The 7,749-nt window shown below is 44.9% G+C and overlaps 1 pseudogene; it reads left to right on the forward strand.

The window, feature by feature from the left end:
* The first annotated feature begins 2,378 nt into the window (after positions 1 to 2,378).
* On the forward strand, positions 2,379 to 3,872 carry LOC146810196 (elongation factor 1-alpha, oocyte form pseudogene; annotated as a pseudogene).
* The last annotated feature ends 3,877 nt before the right edge of the window (positions 3,873 to 7,749 follow it).

The raw sequence follows: 7,749 nt of genomic DNA on the forward strand, positions 1-7,749 counted from the left end.
CGCCTGGGCACCAGCGCACCTCAGTGCCCCGAGCGTGCACTGCTTTGTGTGTGGCGCGCACACACATTCCCGAGAGCATTCGCACCCCCAAAGCAGCGCGAAAAACGGGCATTTGTAACTTGCTAAAGAAGAGGCATTTAGCAAGTGCTCTCTCCTAAGGAGGGAACACTTGTTAAAATCCTTTTGTTTTCTCAAGTGCGGCTGTGGGGCTCATTGTGTGCTTTTGTTTAAAATATTCGTGTTAATTGCAGAGCGTGAGGAGCTGCAATTAACATGAATGCTTTAAACAAAAGCACACGATTTGTACCACAGTCACACTCTAGAAAACACAAGAAATACAGCAGCAAACACAGCGTGTCCTTTTAGAAACAAAAGCACACGCTGTGTTTGCAGACTTGCTGCATTTCTTTTTTTAATCGAGCTGGGCTGCAGGGTGAGTGTGTGCATTTTTTTAAGTTTTCATGGACGCTGCCTTTAACATGAAAATGTTAACAAAGGCACACACTCGCATCACAGCTGTGCGCTATTAACATAAGAAATGGGTGAAGTCTACAAACGCGACATTTGCTTCCAGGTGCATATGCAGAAGTGCAATCCACATAGCTGCCCAGGTTTCAGACTGCCATGTGTGACATTTTCATAATTTCAGAGTAATTATGAGTGACATGTTAACGAGTATGAGTGATACTTTCTTACAAGCAAAATCAAGCTATGAAGATAAGGTAAATAAATACATATGAAAAATTACACTCACTTAAGGATTGGGAAACTCCAAATTAACTGGTGCACAGCGTTAGAAATAATTGTTAAATGACTTCCATTTATCAGAGTCATGTCTAAGTCATATACTTTGAATCATACAAATATCAGAGAGCTCCTTTGCAATATATTAAATCAAGGCGTTTCACACATGCTTAGGAGCTGTTTTTTCAGTCGTGTGTTGGTTTGTGGCTTGTGCTTCCAGCCTTTGCCAAACAGAGATTGTCAGCCTTTGTGGTGGGTCGCTCCCAGGGCCGGATTAGGAACCAAAACCGGCCCTGGCAAAGTACTCGGCAACCCCCCCAACCCTGGAGGGTTGGGGGTGTTGCCGAGCTCTTTGCTAGGGCTGGTTTTCGGCCGATTTTGTTACAGGGCCGATTTTGCAGCTATGCTGCAAAACTGGCCCCCACCCGTGCAGCCCACCGGGGAATTGCCCGGTACCCGCTCCGGCCAGTCTGGCCCTGGTCCCTACTTCCCAGCAAAATCAGTAAGGCCTAGGGTCTGGGCCACTTGGACGTTACATGGGTTACCTGCCAACAGTGACCCGATGTCAGGGCGGCGCCAACAACATGAAACAATCAGTTAGTTACACACATTACAGGTTGCCAGTTGAGCCACCGTTGTCACCTTCTGAGCATTAACACCAGGAGGCAACGCAAGCTGCAGCTGCCTGATCGTGTTCTGCAACATACAGGCTAGATACTTTAACTTAATTAGGCCGCGGCCGCAGATGGGAGTCAGTTCGGACTGCGGGGGTGGTGCCGCTCAATTGGAGGCAGTGATGCAGACTCTGCCAAGGCTGACCAGGAGGCTGGTGTGAGCTGCAGTAGGCAGCGCAATGCTGCCATCGCCATGCTTGAATTTGGCGCCGCCTGCTCAGCCTGCCCCTTTCAACAAACTCAACTCGTGCTGGCAGCATGATGTGACGTCCTCCCTGCGGCACCAAGACACAGTATAAAGAATGATTTCTGCTACATTGTAGCAGTGAGTGTTAGCCTTCAGGCGAGCTCCAAGCCTGCTTGCGCACACCACGGTAGGCATGCTGCGAGCTGCCACACTTTTAGGCAGCCTTCAGTACAGTGACAGATGCTGACACGCTGACTATGCATATGCCTGACAATGCATTTCATTTCGGTAATGCGGAGCACCACACTGAAATGCGTTAGTCTAACGCCTGATGCGTGGTACTTGGCAGAACTGTAACCATTTGTCTCCGAGCCATGCAGCTTCTGTCATCAGCACTTCTCCCTTTTTCCACAAGAGCAGTTCAAGCATGAATTGCAAAATATCCTAGTTTGCAAATGTTTTCTATATAATTCTGGTTCTGCAATATTTACTGCATAAGCATCATCTGCTGCAGAATTTGACGATTTTATCTAATAAATCGTTTGTAGCGCAAACGGATCAAATGTTACTAAAAAATGTGACTTTGTGTTTCCGCAAAGTGGACGGCCCTTTGAAAAGGTTGACTGATCACCTTTGGCACTGCTGGATTTGTATGTTACACTGGTACTACTACTAGGCAACATTTTTCCAGAGACTGTTAGCGTTGGTAAAAATGTAAAAATACTAAAGTATCAGAAAATATACTGCATTACGCTCTGCACATCCGCCCACGGCACCTCCAGACCTGAGAGCAGCGCAGCCCGATCCTGGAGACACCAGCACAGTACTCTGCCGCAATGGGAAAGGAAAAGATCCACATTAACATTGTGGTTATCGGCCATGTGGACTCCGGCAAGTATACCACCACCTGCCACCTCATCTACAAGTGTGGGGGCATCGATAAGAGAACCATCGAGAAGTTCGAGAAGGAGGCAGCCGAGATGGGCAAAGGATCTTTCAAGTACACCTGGGTGTTGGATAAGCTCAAGGCGGAGAGGGAACGTGGTATCACAATCGACATCTCCCTCTGGAATTTCGAGACTGCCAAGTATTACATCACCATCATCGATGCCCCCGGGCACAGGGATTTCATCAAGAACATGATCACCGGCACCTCGCAAGCTGACTGTGCGGTGCTGATTGTTGCTGGTGGCGTGGGTGAGTTTGAAGCTGGTATTTCCAAGAATGGACAGACCCGTGAGCACGCCCTTCTGGCCTACATCCTGGGGTGAAGTAGCTGATCATTGGTGTGAACAAGATGGATTCCACTGAACCCCCCTACAGCCAGAAGCGTTTCAAAGAAATCACCAAGGAAGTCAGCACATACATAAAGAAAATCTGTTACAACCCAGCCACAGTGGCATTTGTGCCAATCTCCAGCTGGCATGGGGACAACATGCTCGAGCCCAGCACCAACATGGCCTGGTTTAAGGACTGGAAGGTTGACCGTAAGTAGGGATCCGCCAGTGGGGTCACCCTGCTCGAAGCCCTAGACTCAATCATTCCGCCTACCCGTCCCACAGACAAGCCCCTGCGTCTGCCTCTGCAGGACATCTACAAGATAGGAGGTTTTGGCACAGTCCCAGTGGGCCGTGTGGAAACCAGTATCATTAAGGCTGGCATGGTGGTGACCTTTGCCCCCAGTAACGTAACCACTGAATTTAAGTCTGTGGAGATGCACCACGAGGCGCTGGTGGAGGCTCTCCCAGGTGATAATGTTGGCTTCAACATGAAGCACATGTCTGTGAAAGATATCCGAAGAGGGAATGTTGCCGGTGACAGCAAAAAAGATCCTCCGATGGAGGCTGGGAGCTTCACAACTCAGGTCATTATTCTGAATCACCCTGGCCAGATTAGCCAGGGATACGCCCCTGTGTTGGATTGCCACACCGCTCACATTGCCTGCAAATTCGCTTAGCTGAAGGAAAAAATCGACAGATGATCTGGCAAGAAGCTTGAAGATAGCCCCAAAGCACTCAAGTCTGGAGATGCAGCCATTGTGGACATGATTCCAGGCAAACCCATGTGTGTGGAGAGCTTCTCCAACTACCCTCCTCTTGGTCATTTTGCTGTCCACGACATGAGGAAGACGGTAGCTGCCGGAGTTATCAAGGCGGTTGAGAAGAAGGCTGCCAGTGCTGGCAAAGTCACCAAGTCCACAATCAAGGCCTCTGGCAAGAAGTAGCGCCAGCCACAGCCAGCTGCCCTAATGGCACTGGGTACCAAGAATCCTCTGGTCTTGGATCACCACCTGCACTCTATGATCAGGGACTGGTTAATGAGCATCAGGGTCCATCACAAGAGCCTCCGCAGGCAGCACATGTTAACAGTGCTTGTGCATGAAGCAGAGAGACTGTGAAGATTGTGAACTTAGTTTGGTGTGCTTGCAAATCATGCATTGCCGACCCCTGGTGTTAACAACAGAGCAGAGAATCAAGATATACCGCTTTTTCCTTCCTGTTAACGTGAATGAGGGTTTTTTATCGGTACATGAATTACGCAAACCCTGGTTATTCAGGTCAAGTGATCCATTTCCCATTAGATTTTTTGATATGAAGAAGTATAACCAACCGAGGAAAAAGATGAGTCTGTACATGCGTATTATGAGCGCCTCACACAGGTGTTCACACAGTATAGTGGATTTGAGAGTATTGGGGATAAGGACATGACACATTTTGTGTATCGGTTTGTGTCAGGGTTACGAAAAGAAATATCTGAAAGAATTAAGCAGCATAGTTTGTGCTGGCATGCAAAGCCAATAGATGAGATTTTGAAATATGCAAAATATTGAGGAGGTGAAATTGACAATAGACGAAAGAATTTAGAAGAAAAAGTGATGTGGGCTCAAGTGAAATTAGCAAAACAGCAAGAACTCTACAAAATCAGGCAGGACATACATGCAGGGGGCAAGGGCAGGGGGAAAATAATGGGGGTAAACTGAAATGGCTGTTGAGCAGAGAAGAGGACAAGAAAAAGTTTCCCTGTCATGGATGCGGAAAATTGGGGTATTGGAAAAACGAGTGTAAAAGCATACAACATAATAATGGCCCAAATCAAAATTTAAATCCACACACGCAGAATGAGGTGCTAATGAGTCAACCGCAACAGGGTATACATCTACAGAGTCAATTGCCACCTGCCGCCCCTTTGCCAAATTTTGTGAGTCAAGCCAAGTACAGTGCGGACACAGGATTCCAAGAAGGAAGTGGTAAGAAAAATTATGTAACATCGCAGTTTCTTTTGCAGGATACATATTTTGTAAATCAAGATCAATGACGGTGCCTGAGAGGGGAGGAAGATGAGTACGTACTTGGTGCATCCTTACTTGCAGATCAGTCGGGTCCGTACCTTGATGGAAAGGTAGAAGGAAATGACATTACCTTTTAGTTGGACACTGGTGCCACCCGTTGTGCTGTGAGAACAGCACACATCCCAAACCTACCACTCTCGGGAGAAGCGATCCAAGTAGTGGCCGTTTCTAATAAACAAATTAGGACCCCTTTCACAAAATCAATGGAGGTGTGCTTTGGAAATTTTAAAGAAATGCACAAGTTTGTAGTGTGCGATTCTAGTCCTGTAAATTTATTGGGATGGGACTTGTTGTGCAAAATGAATTGCACCATATTTTGCACACCGGACGGTGTTGCCATTCAGACCCCTGATGAAGATGGAATATATAAAATCATGTTAGCCAAACAAGGGACAGAAGTAGATGAATTGTATTCAGTGATGACCAAAGATGACTTATCCGATGAGGTCACAACGACAGTGACTCCTGAAGTGTGGGATTTTACAGGAAAAGAAGTAGAGTTAATGACAGATGTAGACCCTGTTAAAGTGACTGTGAAAGAAGGTGCAGTCTATCCAAATACTCGACAATACAAGATGAGTCCCAAAGTAAAGGCTGGTGTTGCAGCAGAAATTGATCGAATGGTTGAACAGGGCATTTTAAGAGAATTCATGAGTAGTCCCTGTAATTCACCTATAATTGACATTAAGAAACCAAACAGAACATATAGGATAGTTCAAGATTTAAGAAAGATAAACAAGATTTTTGTGCCATGTTGCCCTATAGTACCCAACCCTGCAATGATTTTGTACCAAATACCATGAAATGCAAGATTGTTTACCATAATTGATTCATGCCATGCTTTCTTCTCCTTCCCACTGCATCCTGATAGCCAGTTCTTATTTTCCTTTAAATTTGAGGATCGTATTTATGTTTGGAATCGCGTTCCTGAAGGGTACACAGAAAGTCCTTCGATCTTTAACCACATTTTGAAAAAATGCCTTGAGACATTGGTACTACCTCGAGAGTCAGTCCTGGTGCAGTATATTGATGACCTATTGGTTGCGTCTAAAACAAGGAGTGACTTTGTAACTGATTCCATTGCCCTATTAAACCATCTAGCAAAAGGTGGACATAAAGTGTCCCTTGAAAAATTACAATTCTGCAGAAGTAAAATATTTGGGACATCAAATAGAATGACGTTTAAGAAGAGTGACCACTGAGAGAATAAAAATAATAAAGAAAATGAAACTAGCTCAGTCACAGAAAGAAATAAGAATGTTTCTTGGTGTTGTGGGATATTGCATAACATGAATAGTAGGGTTTTCTCTACTGGCAAAACCCTTGATACAAATGACAAAGAAACGAGCAAAAGACCCAGTAGAATGGGATGATCTGAGCATGCAATCTTTTGTAAAATTGCGAAATTGTTTATGTGAAGCACCTGCTCTAGGTATGCCAGATTATTCAAAAGAATTTGCATTATTCTGTTGTTAGAGAGATAACTGTGCTCCCTCAGTCTTAACACAGAGACATGGTCTAATGCCACGTCATGTGGCATATTTTTCTGCTACCTTAGATCCTGCAGCATCTGCATTGTCAGGATGCCTAAAAGCTGTAGATGCAACGTGTGTAAGTATAGAACAAAATGAGTCAATTGTAATGGGACACCCTGTTAAGGTATACGTCCCTCATGCAGTTGAGATTCTTTTAACAAGAACTCGAACTCAGTATCTCACTCCGAGCAGATTAACAAAATATGAGAGGATTATATTAGGAGCAGAAAATGTGACCATAATCAGATGTACCATTCTTAACCCAGCTACCTTGTTGCCAGATCCATACAATGAGGAAGTGAAAGATGATGCTGAACATGAATGTCTTAATGTAACAGAACTCAGTACTAAACCCCGTCCAGACATGCAGGGTGAGCCTTTGAAAGATGCTGAGCACATGCTTTTTTTTAGATGGCTCATGTATGCGCCATGAGGCGGGAGGGTTGAGTGCTGCTTATGCTGTAGGTACATTGGCTGGAATAGTTGAAGCATCCTATTTACCAGGAGTCAATTCTGCACAAGTAGCTGAATTGATAGCTTTAATTAAAGCTTGTAAAAATGGGAAAAATTTGAGAGTAACCATTTTCACTGATAGTATGGTTACAGGGTTGTGCATGACTTTGGCCAACTCTGGATGCAGCAAGACTTCCTGACTTCTTCAGGGTCTCCCATTTAAAATGGAAATTTTGTGAAAGAGTTGCTTGAAGCAATACAATTACCAAACGAAGTGGCAGTGGTCAAATGTGCCTCACATAAGTCAGGAAATGACCGTGTGTCTGCAGGTAATCGATATGCTGACCAGGTTGCCCAACACTGTGCAAAATTTCAAATGGCAGTAAACAGGAAAGTTGAAAATTGTGGAATCAGCTGCCAACTTATGCTGTTGTAAGGATTTCAAACATGGAGAGAAGTAAGAGAACTCCAAGATGAAGCAGAGGCAAAAGAAAGAGAAGAGTGGGAGACAATTGGTTGTCAGAGAAGGGCAGAAGATGGTGTATGAGTTTACTTAGATGACAGACCCTTATTGCCAGACTGTATGCTTGCATCTATGGCTAGGATGTATCATGGCGACACCCACATAGGCAGAGATGCAATGATTAGACTCTTCAGACGAGATTGGTTTAATCCAAGGTTCAGGAACATTGCAGAGGGTCTTTGCCAAAGATGCTTGACATGTCAACAAATGAATCCCGGCAAGAAAACAATAGTCTGTATGGGGCCAATTGGAAAAGCTGAAGGTCCCTTTTTAAGACTTTAAAT

Source organism: Triturus cristatus, chromosome 7 (assembly GCF_964204655.1).
Source record: "Triturus cristatus chromosome 7, aTriCri1.1, whole genome shotgun sequence".
Classification (NCBI taxonomy): domain Eukaryota; kingdom Metazoa; phylum Chordata; class Amphibia; order Caudata; family Salamandridae; genus Triturus; species Triturus cristatus.